Genomic DNA, 20,417 nt, shown 5'->3' on the forward strand with positions numbered 1-20,417 from the left:
AATAAGCGTACAAACTCGCAACAACAACAACAGCGACAACAATATACAGAGACATTTCGTCAGGCTGCAACAATATGAGGCGCTGAGAAAAAAGTTGCAGGACAAAGCAGCAACTGGACTTTCAAATTCAATTTTGACTGCCGCTAAGTGACAATGTGCAAAAAACAACAACAACTTTGCGCATATGCAAGTAGCAACAGCAAACTGTTCGCTGCTTGTTGCTTGCTGCTTTTGCTGTGACAACAAGTCAAGTTAAGTTGCTGCAAGCGCTATTGCCAGCACCAGCTGCCGACCAGAAGGTGAAAAGTGGCCAAAAAAATTGTGTTGCACCGTTCTGCTGGGCAATATATTGATGATGGCGCAGCTGGCTGGTGACAGGACAGCAAACAAATATCCACAGGTATATGCAACTATATGGCTTACTTGTTTGCAGCTGACGCATAATAATGTTGCGTCTGCATGTGTGTGTGAATGTGAGGTTTCCTTCATGTGTGTGTTTGTTTGAGCCCCGACATGCCTTCACATGAGGTAGGCTACAATTTCAAACGCTTAAATCAACACACTACAAAGTTGCAATAGTTAGTCGCTGCTGCTGCTGCTGCTGCAACAAGTATTACAGCTACTTATAGTAAAAGCAACAACAACTACAACGGCGACAACAACTTTGTGCAAGCATAAATCGCACTTAATCACTGTGCCAGCGCATGCGCGCCCGACTACTGTCATTGCAGTCACAGTCACAGTCACAGCAACAGCAATATGTGTTCTTGTTGTTGCTGTAGCATGTTGTTGCACACACAAGTGTTGCTACTGTTTACGACTGTGACTTATAATCAACTGACAACTGGCTATGAATGTGTTATGGCTGCTCTTATTTTGCTAGCAGTTAGTTGTTGTTGTTGTTGTTGTCTACTTTAAATAGTGACAGTGGCCACCGTCGCTGTTGTTGTTGTTGCTGCGCTACTGATGTTAATTTATCGTACAGCCACAGTTGCGTTTCTCTAATGAGCGTTCTAATTGCTGCTGGTATTGCTGTTGCTGCCACCACAACGATTTTTGCTGCCACACAGCATTGCTTGCAACGAACTCAGTTCAGCGAAGGCAATATTTGCATTTATATGTAAGTTTGCGCACATTTGTAGCAATTATTATATGGAGCATATGTGTGTGCCTATATATAGATATATATGTGTGTATATATATACATATATGTATACCTGTTTGTTGTTGCTGTCGCTGGTCGCTTGTTAACACTCTTTCTTATCGCACACATGAACATAAATAATAAGTCGCCTATCAACCGCGATAAGACTAAGTCATAAGCAACATGTGTCCACTGTTGTTAATGCCGAGTCTCGCGCTATGAAAATCGATATATGTATACGTGTATGTAGTGGAGTCCTCAGTGGGCTGCCCACTGCGTTTATTTTCCAACATGCGTAATAATGCCTACAAGCATTTATGCGCTTGCCACATTGTAAGTTAGCAGCAAAATACAGCTTAAGAAATAGATATTTTAGTGTTAACCAGACTGCCCATTCTAGATGTTAATTATAATTGCTGTAGTCGTGCGTGCATTTACGAGAGCGGTTCGAAGAGTCTGTAATTATTGCTTTATGAGTTAGTTTTTGACTTCATATACAAGCAGTGTAACCACTTTTTTGTACTTCTATTAACACATACTCTTTCCCAAGATTTTTATTTAACCTCTCACTCTCTCTAGCTCTCAAATTTGCGCATAAATTCTTCGATCCTACTGTGATATACAAGGTGCATTCCAAAGTAAGCAGGACTTTTTGAATCAAGCGCCCCCTGGTGGTGCCATCTATATGTCGACTGGTGCGTTAGAATCTTCTATCTTTATCGATTGTCCAGAGATTTCAATTCATTTCAAATTTCCAGTTCCAATTTCATGACATTTCAGTGATTGGAAGTGAAGTTATTGCGTTTTAAGTGTCAGTATGCTTGTGTTATCGGTGCGAAAATGAGCTTGGAACAAAAAGCCCACACTAAATTTTGTTTTAAAATTGGTAAAACTTTTACCGAAAAATTCAATTGATGAAACAAGTTCATGACAAAGTGCACGAGTGGTTTAAACCTTTTCAAATTGGTCGTGAGGACATAAATGACGATCAACATGTGGGCCAATCAAAATCCGTGATCACCGGAAATTCCATCGAAACTTTGCGTGAATTCATCACAAATCAGCCGAAATCATCATTGAAATTCATGGAAATGGATTGAACATCGATTTGTTGCATTTTGACCGAACATTTGTGCTTACGAAAGGTGTGTGCGCGGTTTGTTCCGCACAAATTGACTGACGACCAAAAATTGCTCAGAATCCAACATTCGAAGGACATCATTAAAGAGGTCAAAAAGGACAAAAACTTCCTTTACAATATTGTGACTGGTGACGAAACGTGGTGTTTCCAATATGATCCCAAAACGAAACGCCAGAGTGCTCAATGGAAGGCACCGAACGAGCCGAAACCCAAAACATCACGCATGGTGAAGTCAAAAGTAAAGACAATGCTGATTTGTTTTTATGATTCCAAGTGTATTATCCACAAAGACTTTGTTCCACCCGGCCAAAACGTTAATGCGGTATTCTACCTTGGAGTTTTGAAGCGTGTGGTGCGCCGTATTCGACGTGTTTGACAAGAATATCGCGAAAATGAAAGTTGGCGTTTATTGCACGATAATGCGCCGTCTCCTCGATCAACGCCTATGACCGATTATTTGACCAAAATCACATTTTAACAATTAACCACTCCCCGTATTCACCTGATATGGCACTGTGCGACTTCTTCCTTTACGGGAAAATGCATTTGCCCATGAAAGGAAAGTATTAGGCAGACGTAGAAACCTTTCAAAAGGCATACTGGCTGCCATACCGGCCAACGAGCTAAAACACTCGTTCGACATACTTTTGGACCGTACAAAAAGCTATATTGAAGCAGAAGGAGACTATTTTGAATAAAATAAATTGATTTTGCCGAAAAAATCATTTGTTCTAATTTTTTTTTTCAATTCCAATGCCGAAAAATCATTTGTTCTATTTTTTTTAAGTCGTGTTTACTTTGGAACGCACCTTGTATAATGTATTGGGTATAAAAGGAAATAATCAGCCATAGAAATGGTAGTCATTACATTGGGATAAGGAGCTTTGTCCACGATCTGGATTGATTTAATTCATGCTCAGTTCTAAACCGCATTATGGCGGATATTTTCGCTAAAAAGCCAGTTATAGGCATAAGTACGACTATTTTTAGACATAAGTTACCTTAATAAAACCTGTGGGCTTTTGATTTTTGTAATGTAAAATGAAGAAATCATGTGAAATCACTTATTATATGGGAAGTAGGCGTGGTTGTACCCCGATTTCGGACATTTTCACAACAAAATATGAGAACGTCATCTACTTATTTATAATTATTGACCGTTATACGGGGAATAGACATGGCTAACATCTGATTTAACCGAATTCTGCGATGTGCTCTTTTAATATATTAAACACTTTTTAAAAGTTTTTAGCGCACTTATGTCCCCTTTCACCACGTTACCTCTTACCAGATAATGATACCGGGTTTTCAATTCGTCAACCTGATCATTTATACTGTGATCGGTCGGAAGGAATTCAGAGTCACTGTCAACATAACCTCGATTTTTGACCTGCTTTGTTGTGGGTTTTTTAGTTTCGGCACACCTTTGCCACGATATTCGCCCGACTGATTGTCTGTTCCCGGATTGTAAGCATAGATCCAAGAATCCTTTCATAAAAATAGTCATACTTGTATGTGTGTGCCTACATATTAGACTTTGTATCAGTTTAACAACTACTTTGCGATATGAAATATTTAAGATGTATGTAAGTGAGCCAGAGCCAGATATCGATACTTGCTGACGTTTCCGCAAAGCTTTCATATTATGACAGAGTTAACGAATGAGTGAGTGCTTGGAAAATTTACTCAACGGCGCTTTTCTACATTCACTTATGTGCGTGGTTCATAAACTCGAAGAATAAATTAAGGTTATCATAATCATAAAATTGAATTGCTTATGTCTACTGATTTTGAGGATGAAGTATGCGAGTGCGAAACTCGAGACCAAAAGGGAGATTAGTTGAAATGAGTTTAACCGTTGATTCTTGCAAGGGATCTTCCAATCGTTTTCTGGCAGTCATCAACTCTATGGACACCTTGACTAACTTCATCAGCCTCCACCACTCTGCTTGTGGCATCTGCAACCATTAAGCGGCTGCCTATTCTTGCTTCTTCTTTTTCTTTATTGACGTAGATACCGCTTACGTGGTTATAGCCGAGTTTACAACAACGCAGAGGCTGTTGTTTCCATTTCATTGGGATAACTTTTTTAAGTAGCGGGTCCCAAATCTAGCGCACAACACTTCAGCTCGCCTGCAAACGGATATTCTTTCCCAGAGGATACTTGGTCTAAGAACGGAAGTCTTGAACTTCTGCACATGGCACCATCCTCCGACTTGCTATTATCGGATATACTTAACTCATATTGACGACCGTCAGTAATTTGGCAATTATATTATGTTTTGATTTTTTATAGGATAATCCATTCTTAATTCCTTAATTTACTGCAGACATATTAATAGATGGTATTAATATTCACAATAGACAAAATTTAACAGATTGAAGAATCCATGAATTATTATTATTAACATATTTTTACGAGGAGATCTTAAATTGAAAGCGTACAAAATACAGCTTTGCAAGAACTGACGTCGCTCAAACTTCCCAAGCGATATCGCTTCGCTCTATGTTCTCTTGAAAAGTTCCAAGAAGAGAGAATTCGGTTTTCGAACCAAATTTTGTTCAGCGATGAGGCCCAATTCTGTCTCAATGTGTATGTAAACAAGCAAAAATGCCATTTTGGGACGAAGAGCAACATAAATAGATTCAGGATCTACAATTTTATCCAGTAAAAACAACGGTATCATCGGTCCATATTTCTTCGAAAATACTGCCGGTGAGAACGTTATCGTTTATGGCGATCGTTATCGCGCCATTTTAACCGACTATTTGATGCCTGAAATTGAAGCTCGTGATCTTGGTAGCATTTGGTTTCAACAAGGCGACGCCACTTCCCACACATCGCATCAGTTAATGGATTGATTGAGAGAACATTTCGGTGAGCAGATAATTTCACGTTTTGTGTCAGTTGATTGGCCACCAAGATCGTGTGATATCACACTGTTAGATTTTTTTCTGTGAGGATATGTAAAGCCTAAAGTCTATGCGAACAATCCCACTTCGATTCAGGCTTTTAAACAAAACATCACGCGAGTCAATTGCCAGTTACCAGTCGAACTGTTGGAACGAGTCATCGAGAATTCGACTCAATGGATGGACCGTCTGAGACGTAGTTCTTTCGAATGATAGTAAGCATTCCCTTTTAAATTTGAAGTTTCTGTGTTCTTTCTTTAAAAAAGTAAGGAACCTTGAAATGGATCACCTTATATATGGAAGTAACATTGAATTTATTCAATTTAATTCAATGCATATTATTTTGCATAGATACCCATTAAATTATATGCTTTTGCTGGGTTTTGGGCTTCCACTTATGTATTTAAACAAGTTGTTTGTTCGATTCGGTCTATTTACAAGATGGGCAAAATCAGATATGTTTTATTATTGATAAAATCTATATATTATAATCTAAAATTTTCTCAGCGACTGGAAACGTTTTATTTATTTCCAATTTTTTCCTGTATATCAATAGGAATACGTTAAAATTTTATTCATTACAACACGACCACAGCGACACCTAGCGCATATTTTTCTAAAATATGATTGCGCCAGTTTAATTGCAAATTTTATTCATAAAACACTCAACTAAATTGCGCTAAAAACCTGCTATTGATTGACATTCGAACCGCTTCTGACGAATTGCTGGATTTTTTTGTCGCTTTATTGAGACTAATTATCGAATTTAGCAATAATTTTCGAAAAAAATTGTGTCATTGCCATAAACAATATAATTTACAAATTGATAACAATTAACATTGCTGCCAAATTTTAAACGAACTGTCATTAGTATTTTAATTCAGCCTTTAGAAATGTTCGTTGCGTTGATTTTGCATGTTTCTGGCGCAGAAATTCCGACATCGCATGACTCAGTTTCGTCAAACACGGGCGTCACTGTTGCTCAACCGAATTTACCATAATTACAAATAATTTCAATTTAAGAGCGCACACACACACACATTCACACTGAACACTGGCCGTTATACTCGTAAACTATAAACTATAAATGCCACATACCAAAGTTTCAATTCCATCATTTTGCCACTTTTGATTGCGGAAAAAAGGCGAAAAATATATATGTGGCGATATATTTTTGTACAATTTAAATGCTGCAATTTTTTAGCATTTTCACACACACACATATACTATATATATACGCAGGCTCACTCGTGTACGTGTGAGTGTGTGTGTCAGCCGTCCACTTTGAGTGAGTATGTGGCTGCCGTACTGTCCGATTCGTTGGCATCACCTGGCAGCCGGTATCGGTATTGCCATCGCCATCGGCATCCACCACACCGGACAGCCGTCGCAAATTTCGCGTGCGATACACAATTCAAATCGAATCGAATTGGCGGCTGCAGTGCAATGCGAGCTGAGAGATTTTCTAGATTAATTGTCGGCTTGAGTGTAATTACTTGTTGCCAGTTGGATTAGCCAACACACTTCAGGGTAATTATTTACCATTCTTTTTTGTTTTTATATCTTTACTTTATTTGGCATGTGTGTATGTGCGTGTGTGTGTGTGTGTGTGTTTGTATTTTTAACGGTGCTTAACTGTTAGTGGCCATTCGAAGGGGTGTCTATCAAGCAAAGGCTTATTCAATTAGCTCTTTCAGCGTTAAGAAAGCGTAATGTGTCTGCTAGAAAACGCAGTAAAATGTTAGTTTGCAAAGCGAAAATAATTTGATTTGCAAACAAATGCACCTGTGCTCGCTATCACGCCTTTACCGCATTCAAATTGTAAGCTAAGGAGTTGTAAAAGGATTGTGATAAGCTGGCAGGCGCACAAAAGCGCGAAATTGGCAGAAAATTATAAATCCATATGTGTATATATGTATATATTTTAATCTGTCTCATTTCCAGTTGGAAATTTAAGGTTAAGTAATTTTAATTTATTATAATTAAGACCAATCCATAGGCGAAGTTTACTTCGCATTTTGCGAATATTTGTATGGAAAGCTCATTATATGGTACATTGAACTGACTACGAAAGACTTAAGACACGAACTTGAAATTGGAATTTTATCGCGATTATTTTTACAAATAACCCTTACTTACAACAAAACAATAAAAATAACGGTTTCTACTTAAAAAGAAAAAAAAACAGAAAAAACGTTAACTTCGGCTGCACCGAAGCTAATATACCCTTCACAGGTGCATTTCGTTTAGTAACTATGTGTTCAGTTTATATGGAAGCTATATGCTATAGTAATCTGATCTGAACAATTTTTTTGGAGATTATGTTATTACCTTAAGCAGTAATCCTTGTCAAATTTCGTGAAGATACCACTTCAAATGCGAAAGTTTTCCATACAAGCTCTTGATTCCGATCGTTCGGTTTGTATGGCAGCTATATGCTATAGTGGTCCGATATCGACATTTCCTACAAATGAGCAGCTTCTTGAAGAGAAAATGACGTTTGCAAAATTTCAAAACAATATCTTAAAAACTGAGGGACTAGTTCATATACATATATACAGACAGACGGACAGACAGACAGACGGTCATGGCTAAATCGACTCAGCTCAACATACTGATCATTTATAGATATACTTTAAAGACCGTGCTGGGAGACGTGCGACTTCGATAGACACCAACAATGTGACTAGTGTGCGCAAAGTTATGAACTCAGACCGTCGACTAAGTATTTATTTAGTTGCCCAGATGTTAAATTTATCAAAATCTGTAGTTCATGACATTATGACATGACATGGAGCACTTGAAAATGCGCAAGGTGTGCGCGAAGATGATCCAAAAACTGCTCACTAACGACTAGAAATTACAGCGAGTGGAAGTGTGTTTTAAGCACTAAAAGAACTGATATAAAATTTTCAAAGGACATACATATATGTATAAAACACTCGTAAATTCAGTCAAATAGAAGAATACAAAATAATTTGTTTACCTTACCTTAATGGAGATGAAGCGTGACATCTTCTTAGTACTGCCTGAATACAGCAGCCAAACGTCGAGCGATATTCAGCCTCTAATGCAAAGACTAATGTAAAAGGACTGAAGGGATTCGATTTTGTGAGTGCAAAAAAAAATTATAGTAGGCATACGGCCGTTGAGCTGTAACTACGTTAGACATGTGCACTCTTCACTATTAAGAAATCATTGAAAAAATGCATCTCAAACAGATAACTTACATATTTGTAGCTCAAATCTTGCCCCTTCTTATACATATCTCACTCACTACAGAACTTTGCCGTTTTATTTTAGAAACAAAATAAAATACTGTCTCCATTTTGGAACGTAATAAATAATCCTAGCACTGAAGTTACAAATTGTAGCAAGATTAAATTGTAAATAAATCCAATCAGATCCGTAACTGAAAGTGCTAAGTTTGAAATGATGCGGCATGATAGGGAACTTGAACGACAACGTCATGCAACGTTTGAAGCTCAAAGGTGAACTTAACCACTGGTAGTCCCATTGGTGGCAGAAGCAAAAGTCATAATTAATATTTTTCTTCGGTTATTCTGCACACTTCCTGTATCGAATGCGAGCTCTAAACACTCTTTCTCAACACTTCGCCGCATGCAAACGTGACTGAGGACGAACGTTCTTCAAAAGACATTTAAACAGACTGCGCTACTTCCCACACATCGCATCAATCAATGTATTTATTGAGAGAACCGAAGTGGTGAGCAGCTAATTTCCCGTTTTGGGCTAGTCGATTGGCTACCCAGATCATCACATCGTTAGATTTTTTCCTGTCTGAAGTCTTTGCGGACAATCCCGCTTCGATTCAGGCTTTGGAGCAAAACATCATGCGTTTCATTCGCTAGTTATCAGTCGAAAAGCTCGAACGAGTCATTAAAAATTGTACTCAACGGATAGACCATCTGACTCATAGCCGCGGCCAAACTTAGAAAGAAATAATCTTAAAAAAAAATGTCAAAGAATGTTCTTCCGAATGATAATAAGCATTCCTCATTAAATTTGAAGTTTCTGTGTCTTTTCTTAAAAGTAAAAGTAGGGGACCTCGAAATGGATCACCCTTTAGGTAAAAAAAGATCTACAACTTTACATTAACACTTTTTTCACATAACAACAAAATTTATGCGAAAATTGCAAATATATAAGTTTTTGGGTCTGAAAAGCCCTGCCATAGTGTATGTCATGTTCGTGGCTATTGAAAAAATTGATTTTTTTTTTGGCATATTTTGAAAGTTTAGACTCGGAAGGATTTTTCAAAACTCGACTTATCTTCGAAAATACAGCTGATTTTGTGACGTGGCGTCCGTGTTCACTAGAATTGTCTCCTAAATTTTAAACGCGTTTTTCTCGAAACTACTTTTTTTGAGGTAGTTGACATGATATCTCAAGTTCTACTGAACCGATTCCTTTGAAATTTGGTATATACTCTATGTATATACAATGCTCTATCTTGTCTGCCTTATATTTCCAAAAATTTTGATTTGAAGTATTTTTAAAAAATTCGAAATGTCGAAAAAATCGGGTCAAAATAACTTTTTTTTAAGTCGACGTTATTTTTTTTTTTTGTTTTTGAAAATGGTCAACCCGATAACTACTCCTTACTAATGAAGAATCTTCTTGTCTTTTGTGTTTTAGATCTCTACAAGGGTTGAAATCACGTCAACCAAGATGCACCGTTTTTTTGAAGCCCCACTCTCCACTGCCCTCTATCTCGACGAGTTTTGGTTCTTTTCTTGCAATTTTTTTTTATTATTAAACTGTCAATAAAAAACATATAAAAAATGGATAGTAAAAATATTTTTCTTTTTTTTCTATCTTGGTTTAAAAAATGCCTAAAGTTCATGCGTCTAGACCAGAATACCCCCTTAGGAATTGTGTTATCTTATAGCTGCGTAAAAAATTTCTTCAAAATAATTTTTCCAATTATCCAAATGAAAATATTTATAATAATTGTACAATATTTCAGTTTGCTCATTCAATTTCTATGTAAATTTTCGCAATTTTCGCAATTTTACACATTTTACCTTTCATCACTTTTGCAATTTTCAAAAAGAGCTGCGCAAGCTATTTTATAAATTTTTCATATTGCTTCGCGACTGTCAGTACTTTTTCGACACCAACAATTCGTACACGAGCCTTAAGTAATTTCGTTGACCGCGGCGGCAAACGCTTGACAAACGAAAGAGCGTGTGTTTTGACCCAAATCAGTAACGGGCTATTGTACCGCAATTATCTGCCCCCACTCACACATTCTCCGCATTTATATATATATATACATATATAGTGAGATAGTGTCCCAAGATTTGTAGCGCAGTGCGAAATCATGTCCGCCAATTTGCCGACCATCCGCAAACCCACAAAAAAATCACAAAAAATACAACAAAAATGTGAAAGAAATGGTAAAAAGTTGAGTAAACAAAATTTATTGCATTTCATTTATTTGATTACATTATTCGCACTTTACGCACGGCAATTAGCCAGTCTTGTAGGCAGAGAGCAAACAAAAATTCATAATAGACAAATTAACGTAGGCGAGGAGGAGCAACAATATAATTACAATACGTAATAACAACAATCACAGCTAATTTAATGCGCCACGCTTTCGTTGCAACGCCTGCGCTAACCTCCGTTTTGCCGGTTTTGCGGGCGCGTCAGAGGAAGCTGTTGGCGAGTTGGTCGGTTGTTTTGATGCTCTATAAAAATAAATTTGAATGAAAGAGCAGCTCGATTGCTATGCCGTATCCAATTTGGCATTTTTCTTTATGACCCTTGACACTTGAGCACATTGTTGTTGGCTTTAGTCGTTATTGTACTGTTTACTTTATGACCAGGCATGAAATACTTGAACTTTTACCGCAATCATAGCGTAATGTCGTGCCTCCCTTATGCGAACATAATAAACTTATATAATAAAATAGCTTTTACTTCAATAAACAAATTTAAATTACAGCAAGCTTTAAGATGAAATAATATTTCTGAAGGATTTATGTTGTATTAGTGCCATTTTCATGTTATTTAATATTTCTCAGTTGGTCTGTCTAATATTACTTTCTATTATTCGTATAGTAGAAGTTTCATGATCATACCGAATTTTCTCGGGTAAATACGACGCAACTCAATGCAAGAAGCTACAATGGGTTACTTCTAATGGTTGCAAAAACTTGTCACCCATTGGCATTACAGGGTAAACTCGGCAGGGAAACCAGCTGCAAGACTGACGGCATTAAGTGAATTATTCACAAAAACCTTCGAACTTGGCTCGATAAGCAGGGATCGGTAAATGAAGTAGACCATATACTCTGAAATAGGCGGCCCACCAGCGAAACTTTCAACATCTACACGGATGGATCAAAAATTGCTGATGAAGTGGGCGCCTGGATCTATTGCGCTGAGCTAGATTTTAGCGACACTTTAAGCTACCGCAGTACTGCAGTGTCTTCCAGGTAGAAGCCCTAGCAAGACAACTGTTGAGATAGCTAATAACGCAGAAAACGCAAAAGAACAACAATATATACATACATATGTCGATAGCCAAGCGACAATTAAAGCAATAATTATATGTACATCGCATTACGTCATAAAATGTCCCTAGAAGCAGGAAGTCATTCGATATAGTGGCCACTGGAAGGAGACTGCATATGTATATTTGGGTTCCAGGCCACAAGGGCGTTCTGGGAAAGGAAACTGCCGTTGAGATTGTTAAAAGGGTCATCCGTTTGGCCCCAAACCACTTCAAGGAAATATGCAACTCGCTAAAACCAACACACCATGAAATTTCCGAAAAGATTGACAGAGGAATCAGTGCGAGGGAATGGAAAAATACATGCTTTTTAATCAGAGGGTCTCGAAAACACTCCAACACCGTTGATATCATAGTCACAGATCACTATTAACAGGCATCACATGCGAGCCGTATGAGTATTGTCAACGATGATACATATAGAAAGTGCAGGGATGAGGCATGAGAGAGACGCTGAAACAATTTTTCTGCTTCGGTCCGGCGTTACCTAGAACTCGACTTAGATGTCTAGGAGCTTCACAATTCAAAGGGCTTGATGAAGCATCAGATATCAAGTCCCTATTAAACTTAGTAAAAAGCGTAGGATGTTTGCGATATAAACTTCAGCTCGTATTAATAATGAGCCTCCATCTGGCATTACAAAGTCCGGCGTGATATCCAGCCAGTATTACCTAACCTAAATACAAAACAAGTCTCTAGTAAAATGCAGTAAATGTTAATCCATCAATAAAGTAATTAGTTAACTGAAGGAGATTATATGAACGGTCACATCATATTTAATTAGTAAAGTATGGGCAAGATTTAATTTTTCTAGATAGATAGATAGATAGATAGATAAATAAATGAGGATTGCACCGCGAACTAGGGTCTATTGTGCCCTCTCCTGACTCACAGCGTCTCAGCTAGCCCCAGCAAATTGATGAATTCCAATATACTGCTAGGTACTATTGAGGCGATGTGATCCGTATTTAGAAACATGGATCCAAGGGCCTTAGTCCTGCGCCTACAGATTGCTGTGCAATCCATTAGCAGGTGTTCTGGAGTTTCGGGTTCCAAATCGCAGAACCGGCAATTTGCACAAGAAGCTAGGCCCATGTTGAATAAGTGCTTCTTGAGTTTGCAATGGCCGGTGTAGAAGGCGATCAGTAGCCTGACTTTATCTCTTGGGAGATTGATTATGAATTTAAACCTTTTGAGGTTATAACCATTCATCAGCACCTTTGCGTGCCGCAAGCCTGGAAGGTGTTGCCAATGTATCTCCCTACCCACAGCTTCATCATTGCGGAACTGTTCCTTTATGGTGTGGGGACCCACCGCTATGAAAGGTTCCGGTCCTACCATGCTGGTGGATGCTGCAGAGCGGGCAAGCTCATCGGCCAGTTCATTTCCGGCGATACCTCTGTGACCTGGCACCCAAATAAGGTGCACTTGGTTGCATTCTGCCAGACTGTTCAGCCGGTCTATACACTCCTGCACCAATAGCGATTTTAACTCGTATGACGAGATTACCTTGAGTGCCGCTTGGCTATCGCTTAGTATAGCTATACGTTCGTTGCGATAGCCGCGTTGGAGGTTTAACTCTACGCACCGACTTATAGCAAATACCTCCGCTTAGAATATGCTCGGAAACTTAGCCGTCGGTGTACCACCTGATCGAGCTATCCCTGAGTAGCAGTTCGAAAGCGGAGTCGCTCCATTCGGCCTTGCTGCCGAGGGTGATCTTAAACTTCTTAGTGAAGCTCAACTTTTTGTTAATGCCGTCCCTTGGAAGAAGAGCCAGTGGTATGATGCCGCTTAGCTCTTCCATGCGTTGGGACGAGATTACTTTACCTTTGCCAGTCCCCTCTGCTGTCATTTGAAGCAGAGTGTGCTTGGCGACTTGACCAATTAGTAGGTGTAGCGGGATGAGCTCCAGCAGGGCCTCAAGTGCAGCTGTCGGGCAGGTGCGCATAGCTCCATCACAGTAAATTCGGGGAAATTGAATAAAAAAAAATTACAGCTGTTCAAAAATGAGTGAAAATAATGAAGAAATTCGCTATATTTGGAAGTTTTTTATAAAAAAGAGAAGAATACTATGCAAGCAACCAATAAAATGTGTGAAGTTTACTGAGATGATGCTGTATCAGTTCGTGGAGCACAACAATAGTTCGCTCGCTTCCGTTCTGGAAATTTCGTTGCGAAAAATGCACCTCGCTCCGGTTGACCAATCTTTGAAAAAATCGATGAAATTGTGGAAAATATTGACCAGGACTGTCACATAAGCAGCCACGACATCGCTAAGGAACTTAACTTTCACCATCAAATGGTTTTGAACCATTTGTAAAAGGCTGGCTAGAAAAATAAACTCAATGTTTGGGTACCACATGAATTGTCTGTGAAACATTTAATGTACCGCATTAACATCTGCGATTCTTTGCTGAAACGAAATGAAATCGAACTATTTCTGAAGCGAATGGTAACAGGAGACGAAAAGTACATCAAATATGACAATAATGTGCGAATAAGTTCGTGGTCTAAGCGTAGTGCAGCTCAACAAATGCTAGCAAAGCCGGGATTGACGCCTCGAAAGATTATGCTGAGTGTTTGGAGGGATTGGAAAGGAATCACCCACTATGAGCTGCTCCAATCGAACGATTGATTCTACATTTTACTGTCAACAACTCATGAGATTGTAGCAAGCAATCGAAAAAACGGCCAGAACTAATCCCGTCTTCCATCGGGACAACGCTAGACCACACACATCTTTGATGACTCGGCAAAAACTGGGAGAACTTGGTTGGGAAAGTGATCGAGCAAAATGGTCCATATTTCTTTATTTATTTATAAGTATAAATATAAAAAAAAAATTAATTAAAGTTTGATTAGAAATACGAAAATACTTTTTAGACTACCCAATATAATAACAAACGAAAATTTATTGAAAACTTTCGTACATTTTCCCTGAATAATTTTTGAAAAAGAATTGATTATTCCTCAAATTAGATTCTTATATGTAAATATATCCTAACAATTTATCAGTTAAGTCCACCAAGTGGCTCAGCGCCATCAATCAAAGTTTGCGAAAAAAGCGCACATAATTACATGAATGTTAAGAATTCATTAGTGAGCTGTGAGTAAATAAAATGCGTTGTCAGTGAAGTATGCAAATGCGGGAAAAAGCAGAAAACATTGCCAAAAATACATAAATTTACAAACAAGTATTTTAAATCCAGACGAATTTTCCTGCCGATCAATTATAGCAAAACAAAGCCCACAAAACTTTATGTGAACAAAAAAACGCACACACATAGGCACGCTTATGTATATATGTATATGTAGGTGAGCTTGTATCCGCATTGGCTGCGTGCGCCTTTCATTATTCAATACGCCGCATACCGTTGTGGCAAACAAATTTGTGAACATGCTCAACAAATGGCCGAAATGCGCTCGGTTCAGTAAACCAACGCCGCAGCAAATGAATGTCTGTGCCAGCGTACAAATTTCATGTACAAGTATGTAAATCAATTAAAAGGAACACAACGTCACTAGGAACAAATTGCAAATTCATTGTGTTGCGCAGCCGCAAAGCCAACAAAAAAGCAGCGGCGAAAAATAAGCAAGCGACGTATTGCATGTGGCTAACGAAAGGTGATAAAATACACGAATAGGCAGGAGCAATTTGAGCCACACACACATACTAACACAACAAAAGCCCTCCCAAGGCAATGCTGTGCGCGTGCGCGAAGGCATTAAGATTTGCTTGGCGTGCTGCCACTTAACTTCAACAAAATCATTCACTCCCACACTGGCTGCGGATGACGTGGAACCAATTCAGCTGAAGGAGATTGCATATTTGTTAGCTATTAGGTTGTTTGTGTGTGTGTGTCAGTAGGTTGTGTTCATTTTCAAGGTGTTACGGGCGAATAAGTGATAACGTGTAGGTGTAAATTATTTTATTTTGAATCGCTAAGATCGTTTATACGAATCTTATCCTTATTATTAAGAAATATAGATATTACTGGGATGACTTTAGATCTTTAAAGATGTGTTAAGTCCAAAAATATTTATTTTCCTCATACGAACTCATTATTGAACTTTTATATTAAAGAATTAAAGCCATATGACATTCTCTACCTATTCCTATGGACGTAATCGTTGGCGAACGTAAATTCCGCAAGGTGATCGCAGCTGGTAATGAGCGTGACACCTAACGCTATGCCGATCCCTGGAATCACCGATCCCTGTGATCCCCGATCCCTATGTATCCTGAATAAGGGATCTCAATTTGGAGATTCGGCAAATGTTAAAACAACAAATGCGGACAAAAAGGATAGAGCACCTGAAGTCTTACATTCGGGATGAGTAAGCTTTGGACTACTGTCAAGGCTTTATCTAACCCGAAAAGACATGGTGAACGAGTTGAAATTCAATTCAATGGCAATGCCTTTTCGGGCCCGAAGAAGTACGTGAGCTATCTTAACCGGCAATTCACACTGCACCCTTCGGTAGACAAAGCCAAACGTTGTGTTACCCGACGGCTGCGCAAAATGCCAAAAAACTGCGCACCACTTACTTTCACCAATGAGGAGGTGCGAAGTGTCATCAATAGCAAAATCCTCCAAATCCTTTTACCCTGATGTAATAAACATGCTGATGCTCAAGCGCTTGGTCGATAGTAAGCTTCCTCATCAAGGTCCTCAACCTGTCGGAAAAACGCAGACGAGGAAGCTTCAGACATGCCCGAACACTGCACTCTGGACTATAACGGGGTACCTCTTAATGTGCCGCATCGAACATCCAAACATTGAGGCCCGTATGCTCTCAGTTAAGGAGCATAATGAACTCGTATCCGAGCAATTTCTGCCACAAAGCCATAGACCGACTTCACCGACTCCCTCTCAGTGAATGGCGTACTTGGAGTCAAACCACCACCCATTGCAGACGACGAGTCCGAGTTGCCGCGAGAATCGAGAGTGACCCTTCGTTCTAGATACTGTGGCAGGTTAAACTCATCCAGAACTGACCCAGTCATAAAATAAATATGTCCAGCATGCAACTAGTCCCCTCATGATTCTAATCACATCTTTGCATGCCCAGCTAACCCTACACAGCTGACACCCGACCCCTTCGAAGCAGCGCGTTTCCTGAGCCTACCATCGTGACCTCAATGACAATTTGTGTGAACCTTTACAGACGAAAACATCAAGAAAGTCCACAAAATAGTTTTGGATGACCGTTAAGTGAAGTTGTTCGAGATAGCAGATACTTCAAAGACATGCACATCATATCATTTACCAATATTTGGGTATGAGAAAGGTCTGTGCAAAGTGGGTGCCGCGTGAGCTCACTTTTGACCAAAAACAAGGACGAGTTGATAATTCGGAACTCGAGTTTTTGCTTCGATATGTGACAATGGATGAAGCATGGCTCCATCATTTATCTTGAAAAAATTGTCTTGAAAAAGGTAGGACCATCAACAGCGACTAAAAGAGAGTGTTATTAGACCTTTCGAAGGACGATATCGCCGAAAAACTGTCGCAATTGAAGAAAAGGAAAGTGCGTTTCAACAAGCCAATTCACGGTGTCACAAGTCAGTGAAAACCACGACAAAAATCTAAGAATTGGACTTCGAACCATATTCTTCAGATCTGGCTATCCGCGACTATTTCCTGTTCTCAGATCGCAAAAGAAGGCTCGCTGGAAAGAAATTTTCATCGAATGAAGAAGTGAGCGCATAAACTGAGGCTTATTTTGAAAATTGGTATCGAAAAGTTGGTGGGTCGCTAAAATCCATATATCACCCTTGAGTTCCCTATGTTGAATAAAAAAATACGAATTTTGGTAAAAGATTGATTTTTACTCTAGTAGGTTGGGGACTTTTAAATTGACCCATAACTCTATACCACTTAAGAAAGGAGAATATATAAATTGGTGACTTCGAAGAAAAAATCTGTGATCTCGCTTTATACCTGTCCCTACTCTAATACTATATGTTGATAGATAAGGCTGTAGGCTACTCTAAAAATTAAATCTTCCTAACTTCTTGGTATTTCATTTAATTTTTTCTTACTCTGCTTATTGTACTTTTCTAACTGTTATCGTATCTTATTTTATTGAACTTTTTTGGCTAGCAAGTCACATTTGGCTATATACCAATCTCCCTGACGTGTAAACCGAAAACTGCCTCAATCAATTTCCCATAATTTAAGTTTGTTGATTCGTAATTCATATTTTTTGTGACTTAGCTATCGCACCGGTTAAATCTAATGGACATGAAAGTAAATCAATATTTTTTGCACACATAATACCTGCAACACATACACAGTTATATGTACATATGTACTTCTTGGTAAAAGAAAATCAGCAAAGCTGAAAAGGTGCTTGATCGGATAGTTTGGCTATTTTAAGGCGGCATATTTTAGAAAGTAGCATTACGTGCGACTAACTACGCCCCCTTCACTGAACACACCAAGCACTAAAGCACACATACATATATACAACCAAACGTAGATACATACATGGATGTTGCTTATGTGCAGACGAGCCCAAATAAGCGTATGCAGGCTCCCGGCCACAACGGCCGAATAACACACATACTCCCAAAAGGCAAAAGCGTTCAATAAGCCGCAGGTGGTTGGGCAGCGTTCGTCAGAGACTGTTTATGCTGATGGTGGAGGTGTTGCCGTCGGTGCTTAAATGGTTTGGTGTGGTGGCGGCAATCGATCTCCTTGTAAATGCAATTACTTTTATTGTTGTGCTGCACTAAAGTGTTATTGTTGTTGTACTCGCTAGTCGCTATTGCTCGATTTGTATGAGTTATGCGCTGCCACAATTATTGCTCTGGAAATTTTTGTATGCGCAACATTAATTTTCTTGAATTTTTTTATTTTTATACCCTGCACAGGTTATATTTAATTTGACACGAACTTTGTAACACTCAGAAGGACAATTCAGGGACTGTCTAATCTCCACGAATTAGTTTCCAAATCAGCGCTACAACTTGCGAATAAATTGTTCAGATCGGGTCACTATAGCATATGGCTGTCATACAAACTGATCGATCAATATGGAATGCTTATATGAAAAACCTTTTTATTTGATATATAACTTATATAACTACACGAAATTTGGCACAGATTATTTTCCACAGCAAAACTATAACCTCTGAAAAAATTGTTCAAATCGGATCACTATAGCATATAGCTGTCATACAAACTGATCGATCAAAATGGAATCCTTATATGGAAAACCTTTTTATTTGACAATATATCTTCACGAAATTTGGCATATATTATTGTCAAAAGCAACGTTATAGTCTCTGAAGAAATTGTTCAGATCGGATCACTATAGCATATAGCTGTCATACAAACTGATCGATCAAAATGGAATGCTTATATGGAAAACCTTTTTATTTGACAATATATCTTCACGAAATTTGGCATATATTATTGTGAAAAGCAATGTTAAAGTCTCTGAAGAAATTGTTCAGATCGGATTACTATAGCATATAGCTGCCATACAAACTGATCGACCAAAATCGAATCCATATATGAAAAAAAATTTTATTTCACAATACATCTTCACAAAATTTGGCATAGATTATTTTGTATGATAAAGCTACAACTCCAGCTCAAATTGTTGAGATCGAACCACTATAACATATAGCTGTCATACAAACTGACCGATCAAAAACAAGTGCATGTATGGAAACTTCATTATTTGTGGAGGGTATTATGAGTTCGGAGCGGTTAACCTTTTTTTTATTGTTTTACTTCAGTTTTCATTTGCCTTTTATTGTTGTTGCAGTGTGATGTTTTTCGTATGTTCGTATTTGCTTGTAAATCAGGCGATTTTCGCATTTCGTGAATAATTCGTGTAAATATTTCATACAACACATTTTCTGGGTTATATGGTGTGTTGTGGTGTTGCCACCATTTAAAATGATTATATTTTATACATATTTCCCCCCTGAACAACCGTAAATGGCATGTGTATGGCACAATCGTCGTCGGCCGGCTAAGCAACATGTTGCAGACTTATGTTGCACAGCACAGCACGCCTTGTAATCGATTCGGTGCAGGCTGCTTAATTTGTCTGACTAACTTTGGTGGTTGGGTATGCCTTTGCCCATTACTTGCCGCCTACTGCCTTACGTAATTGCCAAATGCTGAATGTGGAGCGCGCTGAACGGGGCGACCGATACAACGCCGCAATGCCCAATAATGGGTATTACCATCATCACACCAACTCCAACTAAAATGCTGCTACACAATCATCGGTTGGCGGCGTTTATGTTGAATTATTATTGATCAGAAGTACGCGCGCACGTCAGCGTCATACGTAATGAGTGCCGCACTGTTTGGCCTGTGGCTGATACGGCGACTGCGCGACCGCGCGACCGCGCCATCAACAGCCACTCAACCTATAAACGCATGCGCGTCGCCGTGCGCCAATTTTCACAATCGCCGTCACTCGCAATCACATTCGCACTCGCGCGCGCGCACTTTTCGGTGCACAAAAATTCTGCTTTTTTCTGCAATCACACAAATTTACATTTTCATATGCATATGTATGTGTATGTGCATATACAGTTGAATGCATATTTATTTATTTGCAATTTATTTGTTTGGCCGCTCGTTGATTGACCATAAAAAGCTTTGAGTAAAAGTTAAATCGTATTTACGATAGTGTTGCTA

This window comes from Bactrocera tryoni, chromosome 3 (genome assembly GCF_016617805.1).
Source record: "Bactrocera tryoni isolate S06 chromosome 3, CSIRO_BtryS06_freeze2, whole genome shotgun sequence".
NCBI lineage: Eukaryota > Metazoa > Arthropoda > Insecta > Diptera > Tephritidae > Bactrocera > Bactrocera tryoni.